General features: G+C 42.4%; 1 long non-coding RNA gene across 1 annotated transcript; it reads right to left on the reverse strand.

Moving 5' to 3' along the window:
- Window positions 1-398: 398 nt before the first annotated feature.
- On the reverse strand, window positions 399-12,797 carry LOC142579136 (uncharacterized). Its single transcript, XR_012827358.1, has 4 exons — window positions 12,637-12,797; window positions 11,200-11,229; window positions 8,567-8,771; window positions 399-4,536 (listed from the first exon to the last, which is right to left on the reverse strand). It is a non-coding gene; the product is annotated as an uncharacterized LOC142579136 (long non-coding RNA).
- Window positions 12,798-22,894: the final 10,097 nt, after the last annotated feature.

Here is a 22,894-nt window from a genome sequence, read left to right on the forward strand (position 1 = left end):
AATTGTTGAAACATGATTAAGGAAATTGTTGATAAGTGTTGATAATTGGCCCGGGACATTTTGTCGAAATATCTTTGTGGCCTTTCAATTTGAAAGATCATTGGCATATTGTTGAAACTATCATGTATTTCAATGTTGAAAGCCCATTGAAGCATTGTTCATGTTAGGAGTCTCACAATTGAAAGCCTATTGAGGTATTGTTTAAATGTTTTGTCAATATTGAAAGCCCATGGAATTGCTGCAGATCTGTTGAACATCAACACAAATTATGTTGAAAGCCCTTTATGCCCCAGTGTGTATTTAGCAGTGTTTAAAACTGCACTTTTCTTAAAATACTGCTGAGCTATGTTGTGTTGCACATAATTACCTTTGATGACGATGTTTGCTGCGAGAGGATAGGGGTAAAATTTAAATACAGGCGCTCTTGAATTGCAGGCCGTCACCCTGGGCTCAAAAACATGCTCCTAGATTGCCTGTAATAAACCATATTGTAAAGCTGCTAGCAGTACTGTTCTGGCACTTTCAATTGTCAGAGTGAATGGTCCTCCACGAAATCAAGAGTGCTGAACTGATGCAGACAAAAACCATTTTTCTAGGTAAACTGTTTATTTGTAACCAAACATCTGTGTAAATGTACAACCATTTGTAGTTTGAGAACATCAGAAACTTCTTAAAAAGTATTGCAAAGTACAAACTTCCTGCAGCTTGACACCATAACAAAATTGAATACTGACACATGTAGTCTGTGTGGTCCTCAAGTAAAACATTTCCCAAAAGAAAAAAAATCTTAAAAAATAAATACCTAAATAAATAAATGTACAAGCAGACTGACATGACTAAATCAGAACACTCAAAAAAGGTGCTTGCTTTCTCTATTAGGTGGCCAGTGGTACTATAACCATGGCATGATTCGCTTGAGCCCACAGCAATCACTGAGACCTGATATGAAGGGTGGTTAATTTTGTTTCATGAAATTTATTAAAGACTGGCTGTTGCAGCTAACATAATTCTAGATACAGAGTGCCAAACATTACTTGCATGAGAAATTGAGACACCATATTCAGCTAATTAACAAAAACTCAGTTCCTAATAATTTTTTTTATTAATTGTAGCCGGTAATTTTACAAGGTGTATGCACTTAGAATAAATTTCCAGAATGACACCAGTAACGAGACACATGCCATCAAACTGGCTGTAGAAATGCACTGTTACGCATTGAAGCACAAAATTAACTGGATGCCCATGTATTTCTCTCACATTTATGGAAAAATCTCAAAACTGGTGTCATCCTGGAAATTAATTTCAAGTGAATATGTCTTTAAAACTCACTGGCTACAATTTGCAAACAGAAATATGTGCCGTGATGTTATAAGTGAATTAATAAACTTGTGAGAATCACTTGAATGTGTTTCTATTTCTGATGATAGTAATGTCCACCTCTGAATAATCCAGCTCAAGAACAAGAATTATGCTACCTGGCACAGGCAACATTAAAAAAATCTGCAACACTGAAAAAGGATCACTCTGCAAAATCCTTATTTGTTGGTTGAATGGTGTCTGCCAATTTCAGTAAACCTTATCTACTTTCGAAACATGGCAATCGCAATAAGTGATGCTTATGGGAGCAGTTTATTATGCTGCATTGCTGTTGCATGATCCAGTTGTGTTTTTTGCCACGATAACGTTCCTGCACAGGTCATTCCATATCAAGCGACTTATTCATATTGACTTTCAGATTTTTATATTAAAAAAAAAACAGCTATTAGTGATGAGTTGGAATACTACAAAGTTACTCCTAGTGTGTGTTCTATTTCAATTTTGCTCACTGCCACAAAAAGATAATGAAAGAATTCACAAGAAAATCTGGTTTCATGCAAACATGAAAGGCACATCATTGCCATTACCGGAGTTATTTTGTTGCATTTTAAATTTAAGCCGACTTATACCTATTAATTTTTACTCATGTATTTTAGATAGCAATGAACTATTTTTTCGAAGTTCTGTAATGTGCAGTTTTTACTGAACTCTTACAATGGCACAGATGCACTTGCAGGTGTGAGATTCCATGCCAAATCGACCAACGTTTTTTCGACACCACAGATATAGCTGAAAACATTGCCATATGTTTACTAGAGCTCAAAACTCCTTACCCACTTTTATTTATTTTTTGCCAGATATTTTGTAGCATTTTGGCGAGTAGTTTTTCTGCTCAGCTGAGCCAGAGGAGATCAATCAACATTCTTTTTCAAATGCACATTGTATTGATCGAGGCCTTCAAATGGTGTGCATGGAAATACGGTGAAGTGATGCAACAGGCAAAATAGCCAATTTTTCAAATATTTGAATACTTCAAGTGCTTTTGGCACCGGCAAAATGAGTAAAATTGCAATACATTAATTTTTTTTGTAACGAAAAATTCAAAGGACGGAAATTAAATACAAAAATGGTAGCCCAGGTGACATAGCATAGCAGAAAAATATTTGAAGCTCTGAAGGTTCAGCTGATTGCCTATAAAGTAACTATAAAATTCTAATCTCTTGCAAGAAGCTTCATGTCCAAGGTAAAAACAGCTTTGGTAGTTGGCCAAAACAATATGGCATACATTATTTTGAAATGCGAAAAATTCTTTTTTGAATTTTTGTAAGCACCGACTTTTCTCGGATGTGCGCACAAGATTGCCGGCCGGGAATGCAGACGACAAAACTGGCTTTGTCTGCAACCCAGATGACAGAGAAGTGGTGTTGGGGTCTTCATTTTATTGCCAAGGGACACAACACATGCTCTAACGCAACGAGGCTTGTGCTTGGTATGGGCCAGGTAAACCATACAGCCATCGCACATAAGATATCAATACGTGTTAAATTCGTGAGGGAGTCCTGCAGAGCTAAAAGATATGTTCCATGCAGTTTACAAAAAGAAATATCTGCTATTATGTAGACAGTAAATCCAGAAAGAGCGCTGACATTGTTCACACAAAGCATTTTAAAGGACATGTCGCACTGCAATGCGACATACAGGGTGCAGGACACTCTGTGCCTGCTTGGAACCCAATGACGATGCAAGTAGAAAACACCTTCGTAATTAAAACTGAAAACCTACACGAGTATGAATAAATTCTTGTGGTGTTGCGCGTTACCACTGTTTCAGAGCCGGAATATACTCATCTATAAAAGTCATATGTGCGCCGTGCTCAGTCTGATGTGGTCAGACATCGTTGGCGACCACTTTTCGAGTTCATGTTAAAAAAATAAGAGTTGAGCCTGCAGCGCTCGACGTCACCTGCCTTCGTAATGATAAAAAAAGGCAGTCACAGTTTGTTGAGGAGCTCTTGTGGCTAATTATATTAACAATCTTTCCTTGCTAGATAACATGGCTTCATATATTTATGCTGTATTTGTGATCCACAAATGAACATTATAAAAAGCAATTTATAGCACTTAATCCCTTTTTGTTACTTGTCACATGCATAGCAGACATTTAGGGCTACGTAATGATGGGTGATGTATACTTTTGCGCCAGCCACTAAAGCTAACTTGTTCGCATTCGACATGAAGCTTTTTGCAAAAAATCTGACTTTTCAGTTTTTTAGGTGATCAACTGAACCTCCAAGGCTTGAAATATTTTGCAGCTATCCCAAGTCAACTAAGCTGATCCTAATTTATTTTGCGCCTTCTGTATTTCCCTGCATTCGAAGAAACGAATTCAAACTGCAAATTTTCACAGTCACACCACTTCAGTCTCTTGACATGAACACCATCTGAATATCTGGATCATACAATTTCCCTTTCAAAAGAAACGTGTATCAGTGCCTTCTAGCTTAGCTGGGCAAGAACAATCAATTTTTGCCAAAATTCTAGAAAATTTTTGCGAAGCAAAATAAGTGGGGAGGAAGAATTCGGAGCTTCAACAAACATATCTAAATTTTTTCACCTATATCTGTGATGGTCAAAAACACGCTGGTTGGTTGCCCTGGAATGACTCAGGTGTATGTATGAAAGCAAATTTTTTCAAAAATTTTCTCATTGTACCTACTTTTGAATACCAAGCAAAGTTGAAATGGTTTGCCATAATGGAAGAGTTCTTGACAAAATTGGGTGGTTTGGCATGAAATGACTGAAGATACTTAAAAAATATAATAATAAGGAAACACTATCCTTGCTGGAACAATATCAAAAACTAACATAAGAATGTGGTGAAATATAAAAGCACAGTACTTGTATTCTGGATTGAGCAATCCAACGTGGGCTTCTCAGGAGACTAGCATTATTAGCATAAATAAAATTAACATACAAATGTCAAGGCATAGAAAGGCACAACATTTGTATGCTCGTTTGAGAAATCCGAATTGGGCTCTTCAAAAAGACTAACATAAACAAACGAACTTAAAAATGCCGAGTTACAAAAGCACAACACTTGTGTTTTGGTTTGAGCTGTCCAAGTTGGGCTCTTCAGAGGCTATTGGTCCCATGCAAGAAGCGAGGCAAGAGTTCTTTACATAGGGCATGTTGGTACCGAGAAATTTGCGACACGTGAAGCCTGCAAAAACAACAAAAAGCCAGAACAAGTTTTAAAAAGCAACTTCCACATGCAATAGCATGGCATGCAATATGTCCTCATTATAATGAAATCAATTTATGTATTTGTCTTGCTTTATTCCAACTTTCCACGGTACAGCTTCACAGCATGACTATTTAAATTTATTCAATGTGGCACAGGACTCCACTAAGTGTGAAATGCAGGAAAGGGCAATGAGGAAGAAAACACTGTAGCAAAATAACTTTATGAATATCCTCAATGTCGAAGATGTGAACTTTGCTTGCTTAGCAACAAAATGGTGAAAAAAATTTCGCGTCGTTCATAAATAAACCTAAACTACTGACAACTAAAATTATTTCTTGTAACTCATAATTAAAATGTGCAGCACTTCACTGTGCTTTTTCCAAGCTCCATATACAATACTGTCATGTCACTAGAATTGAGCGTGGCTTCATTTGAAGTTAGGTTTCACGAGTTCACATGCAATTGGAATGTACTTCTCACCTCACAATGACTTAGGACTTTCTACATTAAAGAAAATACTGCTTACAGCGAAGTGTGTTTTGATTATGGGGTTTTACGAGCCAAAACCACTTTGTGATTATGAGGCACCGAAGTGTGTTTTCTGCCTCAGCGACTGAATGACTGTTATAATGAGGATTCCGTGTAGTTGTGCACCAAGCTGCTTAGCCTGACACATGCAGAACGTGACAGATACAAAGAAATGCTCAGTCTTCTAAGAGCCATACGCCAGCAGACTGACTTCTTTAACCCTTTTAGGGTTCACTGCCATACATCTGTGGCTGTGACGGAACATTTTGAAAAAATGTGCCTTTTCAGAACAAAGTGTTGCCTAGCATCCCACTGGAGGTGCTGCAAATTCCGAGACTTCTAGAAAATATTCTCATCGTGCTGTCGCCCCTTGGGTTTCTCCAAAACTGATTTTTCACTTAGCTCCTTGGTGTCTGTCATTGCAGCAGTTTAGGAGTGTTGCCACTTCACCTAGTTTACGATAAAACAAGTTTTTGCAAGTTTCATTATACTAAAGAATTATGCTGCTTTATCCAGCATAGAAAAATAAAACATGTAAAACTGCAAATACTGAAAGGGTTTTGCCGCTTTATTGCCACTTTAAAAAATTATTTACCAGTTCTTTTTCTTGGAAAGACACTCTGAAGAGCTTAAATCTGCAACAAAAATATTCCTGATGTGCGAATAGTGATTTTTGAGACCGAACCGAATAATGCCAGAAGCAAATCGAATATTGGATAGCTTCTGAATAATGAACAGCTGATATCACAATTAATGTAAAATGATGTTCACATCCTAGTATTCTTAAGGTTGGCAAGTTTCTGTCACTGCATACTATGTTATGAAGAGCTGTTTATTAAAAGCACAAATCGAGCAGCAAGGTTTCTTCACATGCGCAGGACTCTTCAGTAAGCATAAATGATTGCTGTACAGCCTCTAAAGTACAGCTACTTAAATAACATAGCCCGGTCTGCTATTCGTACAAGTTCACACGCTTTATGTCTACACTATGTTATTGCAGGTGAAAGTTTACCGTACTTTGGCTAAAATTTTGTTTTATTGGTGTTTTGAAATATTAGAATAATATTCACATTTACAAATAGTGACCATTCAAAGACCTAATTGAACAGGACACTATTCAATTCGAAAGTTTTGAGTATTTGCACACCATTAAAAAATATATAACTCCTAAATTGGAGAGGCATATTTATTTATTTATCATCATACCCTCAGGGCCCAATGGGAATTACAGAGGGGGTGGGTACATGGTTTACAAACAAAAAGCATTCAAGCCTATAAGGACAAGGATAAAATAAACAGACAGTAAGCGCAGAAAAATAAAAGGAAAAAAAAACCAGCAAAATTCGAGTCCTTTTAAAAGATGATCTGTCACAGCGGTCTTGAATGATGACGCATCGGCTAAGGTGGCGATAGAAGAGGGAAGGTGGTTCCACTCAGAACAGGTTTTCGGCATAAAATAAAGCAGAACTTGTCAGTGCGACAAAGAGGAACAGCTACCTTATTACTGTGATCGATACGGGAGGAAAAGTACCTGGCTGCGAAATGAGTTGCTGATTCAATGAACGGTGATGGAACACTTTGTGGTATAAACAAAGGCGCGAGATGTTGCGCCGAGTTTGAAGGTTAGGAAGGGTAAGTGACGATTTCATCTGCGAAACACTAGTAGTGCGTGAATAGTTCGACATAATAAAATGAGCTGATCGATTCTGAAGGGATTCTATGGATTGAATGAGAGTGCGGTGTGCCGGATCCCAAACTGCACACGCGTATTCGAGTTTCAGACAAACGAAAGTTTGATAAAGCATTAATTTTAGGTGCTCTGGAGCTTGGAAAAAATTGCGTCGGAAATAACCGAGTGCGATTCGCATTACCTATGATGTGGTCAATGTGAGTATGCCATGACAAGTCATCAGGTATGTAGACACCGAGATACTTGTTTGCAGACACGCGCTCCAGTCCGATGCCATTAATTCTGTATTCTGAAGACATTGAGGCATTAGTGCTTCGCAAAAATTCCAGGTACTTGCATTTACTGAGGTTAAGGGTCTTTAACCATTTATTGCACCATTCAGATACTTTATTTAGGTCAGATTGAAGGACAAGTGCATCATTATGGTTATTTATTTCACGGTAGATAACAGTCATCTGCAAATAGCTTTATACTAGAGTTAATGTTATCTGGAAGATCATTTATGTAGACCAGGAATAGTAGTGGACCTAAAACGGAACCTTGAGGGACGCTAGATTCAACAGGACAAGGAGAGGAAGCGTGATTGTTAGCTATAACATATCGGGTTCGGTTAGATAAAAAACATTCGATCCATTTGAGGATGTTTGGGTCAATTTTCGAAGTGCTGATTTTTAGTAGAAGTAGTTGATGAAGTACTTTGTCGAAAGCCTTAGAAAAGTCAAGAAAAACACCATGAAAAAAGGAGGATCCCCAAAATGTGAACCTCAACGGGCTAAACAAGAGCAACGGGAAAACCCATTCATCCTTTTGATAAATTTAAGCCAACAATCTACTTAGCAGTGGTTCATAACAACCCTGTAAACAGGACATACAAGTGAAGTAAGGAAGCAGGAAACAATTCCAACAATTTCAGAATGGGAGTAGTGGACATGTCCGATGGTCTGCAACAAGCTTTATAAAGTAGTTGCCAAGGGCCTATTCTCAATTTATTGAAGTATATGGGGAAAAGCCACATAAATATTTTTTTTTCATATCTTAGAATACAAAGTGATAAAGTGCATGTTAATAACTACAAGTCGTAGGTTAGGTGCTTAGAATGAGTAAGCGTCCACTAAACATAGTACTGTTGACAGTGATGCTGGCAACCCTGTCCCTGTTTCTTTGATTGAAATAACCAGAACAAAATTGCCACACAACTCGTGTTCCTTCTGCTGAAAGCCTGCTGTCTGGCATCACATAGACCTCCTTCAAGATAGGAGCAAGTTTAATTCAATGTGGTCTGTTAAAATTGGTGAAACTACTGTTTCACATGCCAGAACCTGGAGCTCTCTTTTGATTGCTGAAATTTAGTGAACATGCTGCTCCTCGAGCTTAGCAGTAACCACACTTGAGCATAGCTTCTGCGCAATTCGTGTATTAGAATAACACTTTCAGGCTACTTAAACATGTCCTCCATGCCACTAGATCTTGAGCGTGCTTCACAGACAACTATTCATTGCAATTACAGCCAAGTAGCACTGCTAATGCGCAAATGCAGCCTCATTTCATCTGGTGGAGCCGCCACAAACTTCTGGCAATGAAGGCAACTTTTAAATTTTAGAAGCATTTGAGTGTGGTGGCATTAGGCACTTAAGGTCATATGAGCAGTCACTCCAAATAGTAGCCTACTGTAGCACACAACTGCACACATGGGCTACGTGAAAGTGGTTTGCTGTGCCAATGCAAGTTGTTAATTTTAGAAAAAGTGTGAATGTATTAATGCAACCGGAAAGGATACATGGTACTTGCCTATAACAGCGCTGACCCTGGTGGGGTCAAGAGCCTCTTTTGCCCCTTGGTGTTATTTCCAAAGCGCAAATTGCCCGTGAGCTCCTCCTCTGTGAACATATGGTGAAGCAAGGTCCTTGCAAACTTTCCTGGTCCACCATGGCAGGCAATGGTAAGCTGTGCCAGGATAACCTTCTCAATGTGCACTCCTCCAACCTATGTGAACCTGCATTTTAAGCCTTTCAAGCACATTTATACAACAACCCTGCTGCAAACAAATTATAAAAGTACCTGTTGCAAATCTAGAATGCTAAACTTGACTTCTTACTAGCTTCTTATGCTCTCTGGATGCCACGTGTTTTAGAAAACAAACAATCCAGCACAAACAAGAAAAATAATAAGTAAACCAAGGTATCCAAAACATCTACTGTTATTTAATGTGATGACCATTGTTATAATACTTCATATTTTCGGGTGTTTGTCTCTATTTTCCCACCCATTTGTGTCAATGGGTAGCCCATGGTCTAATGGGAAGAGATTTGGCTGCTATATTGAGGGAAGTGGGTTCATAATCAACCGTCAGAACAGCTTGGGTGACTGGGTATGCGACCCTGGGCATATGCCACTTTTCAATGAATCTCTTTCACACTATCTTGGGCAACTGCTGCTGCTTGTGTTGGCAAGCAGCATTAGGAGCTGGAAGAGGGACACGACTTTCGATAATTACTAAGGTTACCACTACACATCATGTTCGCTTGCTGTGCTCCAGAAGTAATATGCAAGATTCCACTCCACTGTATGAAATGTACATAAGCCGCAAAGACAGTATGTGCCAACCACCACCTCATCAATTAAATTAGTCGACTCGCAAAGCACAGGCTGCACAAGACCACAGAGCGAACTCAGAAGTTTGTGGACAGTCAGTTGATGTCCATGTCACGGACCTCTAGGGAGACTTGATCACTTCCTCGATGTCCGTCATTGTGCCCTCACACATTGTATTACAATTCTGACTGTCTCGTGCCAGTGTTCTAATAGTCATTACGTATCACCACTAATTAAAATATGAGTAGACACTTTTATCTACTGTTTATTAAATCTTTATGGAGAATACTTTCAGCATGAGTTTTTGCAGAGATAATGAATGCTACAGCTTAAAGGAGCACTAAAGAAAAATTAAAATAATTAAATTATGGCATTTTAAGTGCCAAAACAAAAATCTGATCTTGAGGCACACCATAGTGGGGAACTCCGGATTAATTTTGACCACCTCAGGCTGCACGGTACATGGTTAGTTTTGCATTTCACCTCCATCAAAATGCGGTTGTTTGATCCTGTGACCTCATGCTTAGCGGCGCTGTGCCAATGCCCCTAAGCAACTACGGCATGAAAGCATTAAAGAGAAAATTATTTTAGATGTATCTGTAAATTATCTTTCTACAATTCAAGAGATTCACTCGTACTGTGACAAGAGGCTGAGTAAACTGTAAAAGAAGCAAGAGGAAAGATTGGTGGCAGTGCTGCCTTGAAGTCGCCACACCAGCTTGCTGTGACGTCATGGATTTTGATGATGTCTGTTCAGGTGTAGCAATCTTTTTTTACAAGTAAAGATGTTCTTCATCGCATTCCAAAAAGCCAAAGACCCAAAATAAAGAAGCGTCAGGAACTTCTACTGTACCAATACAACCAAAGTTTGTTGAAATCTTGAAATACTTGAAATCCACGATGTGACAATGAGGTGTCAGCACGAAGATTTTGGGGCGATACTCAGAAAACTTAACTTTGAGCTTTATTTTCTCTAATAATCAACCAACTACCAAGAAGTTAACAGAATTAGATATTTAAACCAATGCTTTAAATTTATTTAGGATGTCATTAGTGTCCCCTTAACACAAAACAAGGAATGCACTTAGCTGCGTAATAGGATAACATGCATCACTGGTTCTCATTAAGGTAGGATTGTCAATAGCAGAGGGCATGCACTGGCTGCTGCAGAGGGGAGCCCTGCCACTGCCCCTCAACCTCCCAATTTCCAATTGTTTTATGAGCAGTGATGCAATTTCTGTATCTTAAAGAGACATAATGCCAAGGAGATTCATGCCATGCTGGCTACAGTATGTGGTGACCGGCACTGCACACCGTCCAGCTCGGCATCGATCTTTTTTGGAATTTGGCCCTTTAAACGCAGAAAGCCCCAATCACTGCTCGTTCTTCAGCCAACTTTCTCAATGGGTGCTGCTGTTTTGGTTTGATACCCCTAGCAGTGCACTGCTGTATGACATAGGTCATAATACCTTCATTCTGGTAAATCTAGAAAGATGTGCACTCATGTAGACCACTAATGTCCACACTAAGTTTCTGAATGCCCCTCTTATATCAAGCATATACACTGAAAAAGGCACATTCTACGGTTACTATGTTCACAAGTGACACTGAAATTCACTCCCAGTCCCAGTGCAGTTGCAAAGTCTTTCATCTGAGTGCTTAAAGGCACCATGTCTGCTACTGAAGGCACTCTGCACCAATTGATCACTGGAGGAAATGCTTGCAGTTGCATCAGCAATGTTGTTTTTTCTGCTTCCTGCAATACATTCTCACGGCATCCCTGTACTTGATCATGGTGACGCTACAGAATGGATGGCCAAAGAATTCACCTTTAGCGTGTCTCCCAGCTCATTTTGAATCTGAAAAAAGATGTCAGTATTAAAACGTGAAGCCACAATGCACCAAAAGCAAGTCAAAAGAGCTACATTGACCATTAGGCTGACATAAACGGATGGATACAAATGACTAGTTATTGAAAACACTAAAGTGTGGCTACTCTTGCCAATGACAGTGCAAGTTGGTCAAATAATTTATTTCACATTCCTCTCCTTATTTTAAAATTATTTCTGCTCATCTACTTAACTGTTATGGCCACATCTTAAAACCTTCATATAAAACCAGTGTTACATTCTTTTACTCCCCGTCTACTTGATGCTACTGAAGTTTTGCTTATTCTCAAAGAAGGTATTTCACCTAACTGCTCCACCGAAAAAGAATTATTCCAAGCTTGTGGCAAAGCGTCATTTAGTTCACAACGATGCGCTCCCTTTTCAATCTGTTCTCTCTATAGTGCTCGAATTCAAAGCAAAAATAGCTTTTCGGCATAACTAGCTACTTCTATGGTCACAAGAAACTTTGCTAATTATAGATGTTTATGTTGCCGGTAACGTATACATGCCGCCTGGAAACACAGTAGCACGACAAGGCAGATATGCCCAGGCATCTCGTTCCTTTACTGATCTTAAAATTTTGCTAAATCAATCAGTTACTGAAGTGCGAAAAGCTGAAATTCCACGCTTTTACATTATTTTGAACGTTCTATCCCAGTAAAGTAGGACCTGGAGTGCCATGGAATCTGCCTTTTCCGTGAATGCAAAGAGCGCCTACGTGATGCCGTTTGCGCGAAGCACTCGATGGCGTCGAACGCAGAAGATGAAAAAAGAAAGTTGAATGTGCGCGAACTGGTGGAAAACAAAGCACACGCGGTTGGCAAGGCATATAACTCGACGATTTCGCAGCACTCGGTGGCACCACCCGTATTGTATCTCACGCATCGCATAGAATCGCATGTACACCCTTGAAATTCTTTATTATTATCGCGCGATAGTCTCCTCCGTGTTTTCTGATCGCGCGAAAAGCGCAACAGAATACATTTTCGCCGATCCCACTGCCCCTACAAGCCCGCTCACACGCCATGTACTAGACGGCGTGGCGCAAACGAATTATCTTCGATTACAGTACAGATCGGATGGTTTCACGTCGCATTGTTTTGCGCTCATTAATAAGGCTAGAAATCGTGGCGTACAACATGCCCTGTTTTAGCTGGCACCACAAGCGGAGTGTGAAGTTAAACCAGGACAAAAGTCCATGTTACATACCACAAATCTAGTGCTGTACAACCAATTCTCGCAACGGAAGGATAGTACTGGCAATGAAAACTAGGAAAGAGGCGCGCGGAAGACACGCACAAGCGCTGAAATCATTTCCCCGCTTCCGTTCACCGCGTCGCAATGGACGAACAAGGGGAATTCGAAACACTCACTCACTTTTGATGTTGCTGAGTCGGAGGCGATCATGGCGATCTTCGAGGCAACAAGCCCATAAAATGCGAGAAACACGCAGAAATATCCCAAAGAAGTCACAGCGAAGCACACAAAGAACGCAGAAAACGCAGGAGGCTCTCAAACAAACGGCGTGCACAAACATCCGGAATGCGCCGAACCATCAACAGCGCAAACGCGCAATCATACAAGTACGCTCATACAAATACACGCTTATATTATCATAAATTGTAACATTTGATAACAAATTTTGTAATTTCATGTTATTTCTGAACAATTGCTGCGATTTGCAAGTGTATGAAAGTTTTATGTTTCGCTTCTTTGATGACCTACTTTCTTTATCGCGCTAACACCGTGCACCGGCCGGAGCAATGGAGTGTGCGGGAAAGGGCGCAAAATTCAAACGTCGCAAACGCCGCACCATGTGTGCACGCACAGTTTTCGTCGTTTGGAGTAAAAAAAAAAAAAAAAAAGTAATGCGTGCCGCAACCATGCTAACTGAACTATTGACCAGAAAAGTACAGAAATGTCGCTGTTTGTGCTTCTTAGTTTGACGTCATGGCAAACTGCAGACGGTCTGTCGTCCCATTCTTTAAACATCTGTGCGTGTGCTTCTGCGCTGTGCGATTTGTCACCGGAAAAGTACAGCAGCGCAGATTGTGTTTGTTAGCCAAGAAGATTCCCAGCACATTGGCCAGCAAACCGCCTATGTCACAGAAAAGACTTTGTCCTCCATGTGAAATATGAGCACCATGTCGTACATATCGGCCAAGCTTTCCGTTCCGTTCTATTGCACGCTAAGGGGTAACATCTAAGCGAAACGCACTCTGTAAAAACGATGTTCACTACTTTCTCCGCCGCACCCGCCATGGTGGCGTAGTGGCTGAGGTGTTGCGCTATTAACCCGAGTGCCTGGGATCTAATGCCGGCCGCGGCGGCTGCGTTTCGATGGGGGTGAAGTGCAGCCGTGTGCTGTGCGTTCGGTGCAGGTTAAAGAACCCTAGGTGGCTAACATAAATATGGAGTTTCTTACTACGGCGTGGCTCATAATCAAAGCGTAGTTTTGGCACGTAACACCCCAGACTTGAATTTTGTTAACTTTCTCCTCCATCTTGACCATATTTAACATGGAGGCATGCAATGCCGTTTCTTCCACTTACAATGGACGTGAATGGAAATGCAGGATGCGTCCAATCATCGGTTGTTGGTCGCTGCTTGTAGGGACGTCTGTCTTCTCAAACTGCACACACACACACACACACACACACACACACACACACACACACACACACACACACACACACACACGCACACACACACACACACACACACACACACACACACACACACACATATATATATATATAGTCATATCATAAGAAGCCAACAAACACTGACACCAAGGACAACATAGGGGAAATTACTTGTGCTTAATAAATGAAATAAAGAAACGATAAATGAATGCCGCAGGTGGGAACCGAACCCACCTGCGGCAAGTTGTTTTTTCATCTACTTTAATTTCCATTCGTTTATCGTTTCTTTATTGCATTTATTAAGCACAAGTAATTTCCCCTATGTTGTCCTTGGTGTCAGTGTTTGTTGGCTTCTTATGATATGACTAATAAAAATCGGGCCCCTCGGTTAACCCCCTTTCTTCTTGTATATATATATATATAAATAAATAAATAAATATATATATATATATATATATATATATATATATATATATATATATATATATATATATATATTTATATATATATATGTGTGTGTGTGTGTGTGTGTGTGTGTGTGTGTGTGTGTGTGTGTGTGTGTGTGTGTGTGTGTGTGTGTGTGTGTGTGTGTGTGTGTGGTGTTTCAGCTAACTTTACGCCGAGTTTAAACTCTATGCACACTATGACGACGCGACTAAATGCATGTTGCTCACTTTTTTATGCAGCGTGTCGCGCTATTTTTGTATTTTGCTTAATTAGCTCAAGGATAGGATAATTAGCTAAAGTCAAGGATAATTAACCAACTTCTGAAGCAAGGAAGGTAGGAAAAAAATTCCGATTAGAAAGTTACAGAGCAGTTGGCAACACATCGGAATAAACAGTTTCTGTAAGCCTGCGAAATATAAAAAGAAAAATACCACGTGACATGCCCGCCTGCGAGTCGTGATTGCACAGCTCCTAAGCCTTCCGCGCACAAACGAACATAGCATTTGACCGGTGTGAACACCCGTCTGCTTATCGCCATTATGAACCGCCGCGAGGAAAGCACATCGCTGTATGGCGTCAATACCACAGCCAACGCCTTCGTCACTGCCCTGTCGCCTTTTAAGCGGCAGCACACCCTGCTAGATGCTATGTTCGTTTGGGAGTGCTGCAAGCAAGGCGCGCAAGCGGGTATGTCACGTGATATTTTTTGTATTTCGCGGGCATCCGCAGTAAGCTGAAAAACACTAACACTTAATAGATATAAAGCTAGAAATTGCCTAATCGGACGTTTTACAAAGCGCTCTAGAACTTTGTAACTGGAATTTTTTGCCTAACTTTGTTGCTTCAGAATGGCTAATTTGTTGACTAATTAACTAATTAAGAAAAATACAAGAATAGCGTGACACATAGAAAAGTGAGCAACATGCATTTGGTCGCGTCGTCTTATGGTGCATCGGCATATCTTTAACTCTGAGTAAAGTTGGCGGAAACACCGGGTATAAGAAAGAATGCGCGTGAAAGAGAGAAAGTTGTTTTCCAAGAAGTGCATCAACTTTTCACATAGAACCTTGCGGCAACCATACATGCTTCTATCCTGAAGTCATATACACGAACGCGTGTGTGTGTGCGTGTGCGTCTGTGCGTGTGTGTGTGCGTGTGCGTGTGCGTGCGCGCAGGGTTTTTTACGTAACTTAACATGTCAATGAGAAAATTGTAGAGCGACATGAAAAACTCCCGATACAGCTTTCTGTTGCTCGTCGGTGTCTTTAGATAACAACTTAACATTTGAAGCAAAATGCCCGCGATAAAGAAATATAATAACGTGAAATGTTTTTAATGGCAAGACTTTCGTTGAAATTGTTACAATGGTTGTTTGGTGAGAGCTTTTCTCACTTAATATTCGCCGTAAGAAAGTGTTAACGACGCAAGGTTTCTTCTCGATGCTATGCATCGCTTGAGAGTGCCGCTGAAAGCGGTATTTTGGAGAATAAGGTCTATGAACTCGACTGAACCGTTTTAGTAAAAACAATCTCATCGCGAACCATAAGGTTAAGCAAGATCGCAGAAATTTCAGGCTCGCCGCTCTGGGCAGCACGTTTCCTTGATAGTAGTATGCAATAATCGCAGGGATCTGTTGACGTGGCGTGGAGAAAACTCGCTTGCCTTTATCGTCGCCGCTCGGCCCAGCAAGGGATCAACAGCTCGCTCGCCCACAAAGACCGTTCGATGGCGCTGCTGGCCCGTGCGTGAGAGCGCGTAGCTGCATGACACTTTTCATATTTCGCGGGCTTTCGCTCTCCGCCAGAAAAATAAATAAATAAATAGGCACTGTGTACCTTGCTGGAAAAATATCACTTTGATGTCTCTTACGATTAAACCTACAAGTTCTTAATTGACACATTGACGATTAGAACAAAAATTATAACTTTAGATAACTACTTTTATCAACCCAATTGGACGTCATATCATAAAAAAATTGGAGGACGCTTACGCTTCGCCTTCAAGAGTGGAACGCGATTGCATTCAAAGATCCCTGACTGCTTCTCACGCTTCACGGCAACTGCAACTGGAGCGTTTGTAACCGTAATGTTTGCCGGTAAACGCTGGCCGCCAACGCTATGCACGAAATGCAGCGATTTGGGCTTGTTGGTAAGACATTGTGAGGCTTATAGCGCGTGAAAAGACGAGGACGAAAGGAAGACGTGACACACACAGGTGCTAACTTGCAACAATCTTTATTTCGAGCAAAGGACCCATACATATATGCAACTTTTTCGCGTGCATCATCCTACATGCGCTGCTTGCAAAAACTAGACCAGGCCTGTCTGACAAGCCCATGTGCAAAAAGAAGCACCAGGAACCCTTTGTTGAATCTGCGGGAGCAGTTGTTTACAACCTTCCTTTAAAGTGTGGGGAAAATTACGTGGGGCAAAGCGGAAGGTGCCTCAACGAGCGTTTAAATGAACACCTGTATAATGTATAAGAAAATCGGGATGGGTTCCTGGACGCTCACTTCAGGCATTGCAAGTGCGCTGTTGCCGGGATGGATGATGGTGACCACTCGACGTGTGCTCCAGCATACAGAGACTGCTCCATTGTGGGAAGAGCCCGAGAAAGATTGATGATTGATGAAAGATTGAAAGAAATGATTGATAGGCTCGGGGATAACTGTGTGTAAAAATCACTCATTGCCCTTTCCCGCAAAGAGTTAGCTTACCTGCGCAATGATGTGTAAGCAATTTTTGCAAAACAGCGCATGTATGATGAAGTACGCTAAAAAGTTGTATATATGTATGGGTCCTTTGCTAGAAATAAAGATTGTTGCAAGTTAGCGCCTGTGTGTGTCACGTCTTCCTTTCGTCCTTGTCTTTTCACGCGCTATAAGCCTCACGCTATGCACGAAGGCGGGCTTTCTGGTAGAAACGCGGCCACTTGCGAGCGCCATGTGTAGGCGTTGCAAGACACCGGGCGCGCTGCTCCGTGGCCTCCAAGATATTAGCGCGCTGGCACCCGCAAATGGAGGACGCCGTGGCCGTTCTATGAATAGTAGAAACGCTGAAAAAGGGGTTTCTTTGAGTTTTCGCGTAACATAATTATGTTTTCTTGCATATTCAAATTACAATCTGACGCTATCGTGTCTGTCGGTTGCCTTTAAGTCGTACTTTACGATTCTTCTACGTATTTTAGCTTGAAGAATTCAATTAGTTCAGGGCTTCAGTGTGCTTCAGTGCATGAAACGACGTTTTGTTAACAAATTAACTGGAACGCCAATGCATTTCTCCGCAAAGTTCGGGAATTTATATTTAGAAGCTGGTGTCCTTTTGAAAATTCGTTTCAAGTGGATCCGCCTTGTGAACTCCACGGCTAGAATTTGTAAATTGCAATATGGGCCATAATGTAATTCGTTAGAAACTTAATTAGTGTATAATAAATTAGTTAGTCCATTTCGGATCTCAATTTTTGTGCGAGTATTGTCCGCCGCTTCGAGTAGACCAGCTCATGAACTAGAATTGTAATATCTGCCACAGGCAACTTTTTAAGATTTCTGAAAGTGTTCGCTGAAACACCCCGTATATCGGCGTAAGTGTTCATTTGGTCGACGGTTAGATTTAGGCTTGTCAGATAGAGCTCGCTTTTCTACCGGTGCTAAGCGACAACTATAATTCGGTGTACCCCCCGCCCCCATTTATGGCTTAATAGTCCCATAAGAAAGTACCTTGTGGCACGACTTGTTTAATCAAAAGGTGGTAGTGCCACAGTCCGATTATTCTGTCCTTTATACAGAGGCGCCAAGGGCTAATACGGTAGGAAGGGCAGAATAGGCAGTTTTAGAATATCGTGCGCACGGCCTCTTGAAGGTTAAAACCATTGCGGGACCCGACGGCGTACGCAATAAAGTACATTATAGCTTAAGAAACCACGGCCGAGTTCATAAAGCTTTTCATTTAGTAAATGGCGTTCCTCATTGGCCAGTCGCCTAGCTAATAATATGTCCAACATCATGATTGGATGGAGTTCGCTCTTACGAATAATTCTAGCGTAAGGTGGTTCTGTGAATACGGGTGGCAGAAAGGTAACCCTAAAATGAATGTATGCACGCCGTCATTGGTGCCACTTAATGCAACCCCTATACGAGGGTTGGCCAGACCGGCATATGCAAAGTGCCATAAAAAATAGTTGTAGTCAAGAGCCGCAGTAAAAAAAAAAAGAGAGGTGGAAGGAAATTTTCTTTTACTTATTCCCATAAGGTCACAGTGAATGCCACTCATGCAGTGACTGCTCATTGTGCCTCTGCATTCTGCTTCCCCGTTCGTGAAGCAAGCACCATGAAGTTCGGCTGCCTGTGTGCGCGCCTCTTCTTGCACGTAAGGGAAGCAGGTCTTTAGAGGCAGAAATATGAGGAGTCAAAGAGGGGCATACAGGATGACAGAGAGTCGCGAGCCCCAGTTCTGCCACTCATTATCTATCCATTGTATAAGATAATCCAAGCCAGTATAACCAATCAGACCATATTTTGAGGTTTCCATGGTCCAAGGTCTCGTTAAACCTGGAGAGATGACCTCGGACCGAATTCACAAAGCTTTTTGCTCGTTGGCCGGCCACCTTCGCTGTTAATGTCCAGCATCAGGATTGGCTCGCATGTTTTCTTACAAATAATTCTAACGCAAGAGGTCTTTGTGAATGCGGGCCCGGGACCGAAATAGTGTAGCGATTCTATTCCAATTATTTTCCTTTCCGCGCTTAGCCAGTGGTTGCAGCAGCGCTCCGCTTACGTTATCACCACGATCGGTTGTTTGTGAGCCATGGATGATAAGAAAGGTGTAAAGAATCAAATGAAAGAAGTCGTTGCATTGTACCGGCCCTGTTTCGCAATGCACTAAGCTGCGCTGTTCTTACGCAATTTCTTAGCAAAAAGATTCTTACGTTAAGATAAAGGTGCAACCGAAGTGGCAATGCGTTCAACTTACAGCGTCATATGAGAGCGAGGAGGATGCATAGCTCTGATTGAACGACAAGAAATGAAAGAAGCGTGGTCAATTGATAGCCTGATCGCGCATCATGCATCTGCAGTTGAAACTATATTTTTACGGCGAATCACTGCACACCCCTATTCGACAGCTTCCTTTTCCGGGTGGCTGCAACAGCGCCGACAAGCGCAATCAATCTATCCCGTTCACCGCCGTCAGAAGAATAGCAGTGGAAGTGTCAAGCATTCTCTCACATTTCTGCGAGACACAGGTGTGATGGACACATGGTGGCATATTTGGCGCATAAGACGCTCAGGCGGAGCACTTGAAGGCAAGGTTTGCCAGGATAACCCCACCTGTAACAAGAACACCACTACCACCACCACCATATTACAAAGCGGCTAAATGTCTTTATTTCCATACTAATTACCCAAATGAAAAAAAGCACAACAATATTTAGTTCATATGGCCTCAAGGCAAGGAGACCAGCACCCGTACGTTCACCGGCATGGAGAAAGGAAAAAGGTAGGAGGGAGGATACCGCAACGCGATTGAAGCCAGTGTGGTGGCCCAACACGTGGTGAAAACGTCAGAGCGCGCTGTAGGTTTTAGTACTTCCGGTTGATTTATTTCTTTCGATACCCATTAAACACCATTTGAAACTCTTGAAACAAAAAAAAAATGGCTACCATGGCGGCACTATCGCTTTAAGGGGCCCGAACCACTTTTTATTGAAGTGGAGAAAGACATTTGAAGTGAATATAGGCTATTTCAAAACCACTTTGCCGCAAAAAGTACTCCAATGCGTTCAGCAGAAGCGGAGTTATCGGCAATCAAACATGGCCTCAGCATGGCCTCAGCTGTGCTCCCCCTTATTCCTCCAATGCCTTCCACTGCGAAGGCTACGGCGGAGACGTCACCCTGGCGCGCAGTTCAAATTTCCGATTTGGTGCCTATGCCGCGCTAAACGTAACCCAAACGCGGCTGTCCTCAAAGAGCCGCAGTGCGCTTAGCCACTGGACTCGTGGCGGCACCTCACGGCGGCCGCGGTGTAGCCGAGCGCAGCGACCAATAGCAGCCGCGTATTGAAGTGCGCTTTATGACGAAATAGAGCAGACAGAAAAGAGCGAGGATCATGGGGTTTTTGAAACGAGAGCGTTTGAGAAAAAAGTGACTTCGCGCTCCGCTTGCGAGCTCCACGGACCGCGTACGACAGCAGAACTTGGCTGAGATGTTCACAACAGTGTATGCTACCCGCGGACTATGTTATTCCACCAAGCCCGAGGGGTGGTTCAGGGCCCCTTTAATGCTACGCTCAAGTTTCTGGATTGTGGCGTCGAATCGTGGTGTTGCGCTATGCGTGTCCGTTAGTCGAGCCGCATCAGAGGGGGAACCTTTCAAGCGAGTCGGAAGCCGAGCGCGCACCGAATAAAAGCTACCGGTAACCAAACGTCTCGGCAAATCTCGATTTTGCTCCGTGACCTCGACGCGAGAGGTCACATGTTGGGCCACGACTGTGGCTCCGCGGAGTGTTTGCTTGCCAAGGTTGGCAGCGTGACGTAATGCTCCCTCCTATCTTTTTCCTTCCTCCGTTTTCACCGGTATGGTATGTGGTCGCACTGCAAACGGCTGCAGATGCGGTTCTACTGCCGCGTGTAGGTTCTATATCAGCTCCCTCAGCAGCCGGTATACCGTCTAACAGGGGCTGGTCGACGATCGACGACGAAACGCGCGCTCGCTTCCTATAGGATTACTGTCGAGTGCACGAAGTGTTATTAAAGCGGCCCTGAAAGAGAAATGTAGAAAGAAGGCGCGGCTACCGGCACTCCCAAATTAGGACAAAAACTTCACTACGTAACATCCGAAGCAGCAGAAGCTTGATGTGGGCTAGTTGGTTTTGCATACTTGATGAAAAGAGCGCTACGAAGACGCGGACTGAAAGAACAACATGTACGACGGACAAGCGCCTTGTCCGTCGTACATGTTGTTCTTTTAGTCCGCGTCTTCGTAGCGCCCTTTTCATCAAGTACGTAACATCCACACGCGCAAGTTTCGCTGCCTATCACACTTTGACATCGTATCAGCGTTCATCGCTCTTTCCTGCCTTCTCCTCAGCTGATAAAACACGATGATGTCTCGCAGCAGGTCAAGAGTTTGTTTTGCAGATTCAGGCGGCCGCGCTTTGACAAAGGCGAAATGCACAAAGGCGCGTACACTTTAATTTTGGAAACCGCTAATAAATCATAGGTTGGTGACGTCGGGGCGCGGAGCCCCTAACAGCGCTGTCTGTCACAGCCGCAGTGGCACCTCATATAAGTCAAGGCTAATCAGTAAACATTATCGCAATGACCAGCGCCAACGTTTCCATAAATTTGCCAGCCTCATGAGAACACGCGATTAAGCGCACGTCAGATTAGTGCACAGCAGTGTACACGAATAGCGGTTCACCATTCCAGCTGGTTGCGGGTCAAGTCGGTTCAGGTAATCGATCCTGCGACACTGACGCACTTTGTTCAGAGCAGTCGCTGCACATATAGAACGAGGACAAGGTGGGGGCGGTGATATCCAAGCGGTGACAGACGCCGTTCCGTAAACATGCAAATGCGGCCTTGCAGTACGAAGTGAAATGTGGCTCAACATGAACAGTGCATTAAAATTTCTGACGAACTTTGGATGTTGTAAAACGTCATCAGCCTATTTTTATGTTCACTACAGGACGAAGGCCTTTCCTAGCGGTCTCTAATTACCCCTGACCTGCGTTAGCTGATTCCAAGTTGCGCCTGCAAATTTCCATATTTCATCACCCCACATAATTTTCTGCCCTCCACGACAGCACTTCTTTTCACCTAGTGCTCACTCTGTATTTTTAACAACCACCGATTATCCGCCCTACGAATTGCGTGGCCTGCCCAGCTACAATTTTCCCTTAATTTCAACTATAATAATGGCTACATACTCCCATTTGCTGTCTGATCCACAACACTCTCATCCTGTCTCTTAACGTTGCGCCAGATTTGTTCCATAGTTTGTTTGAGCGGTGCTTAACTTGTTCTAAAGCTTTATGGTTAACCTCCAAGTTTCTACTCTATATGATAATACTTGAAGAATGGATTGAACTGTATTCTGGGGTTTTACGTGCCAAAACCACGATTTGATTATGATGCATGCCGTAGTGGGTGGTTCCGGTTTAATTTTGACCACCAGGGGATGTTTAAGGTGCCCCCAATGTACAGCACACGGGCGTTTATTCATTTCGTCCCCATCGAAATGCGGTCGCCGCAGCCGGGATTTGATCCCGTGACTTCGTGCTTAGCAGCGCAGCACCACAGCTGCTAAGCCACCGCGGCGGGTACTGGAAGAATGTAATAATTGTACAGTTTTCTCTTCAACGACAGCGGTGAGCTCTCGATCATGATTTGGTGATGCCGGCCATATGCGCGCCGACCCCTTTTCATTATTCTGTAAATTGCCTTCTCGTGATCAGTGTTGCCTGTGAGTAACTGACCTAAATAAACTTGCTCCTGCACACACTCTATAAGCTGTCTACCGATCATGAATTGTTCGCTTGACAGGTTA

This window comes from Dermacentor variabilis, chromosome 1 (assembly GCF_050947875.1).
Source record: "Dermacentor variabilis isolate Ectoservices chromosome 1, ASM5094787v1, whole genome shotgun sequence".
Taxonomy (NCBI): Eukaryota; Metazoa; Arthropoda; class Arachnida; order Ixodida; family Ixodidae; genus Dermacentor; species Dermacentor variabilis.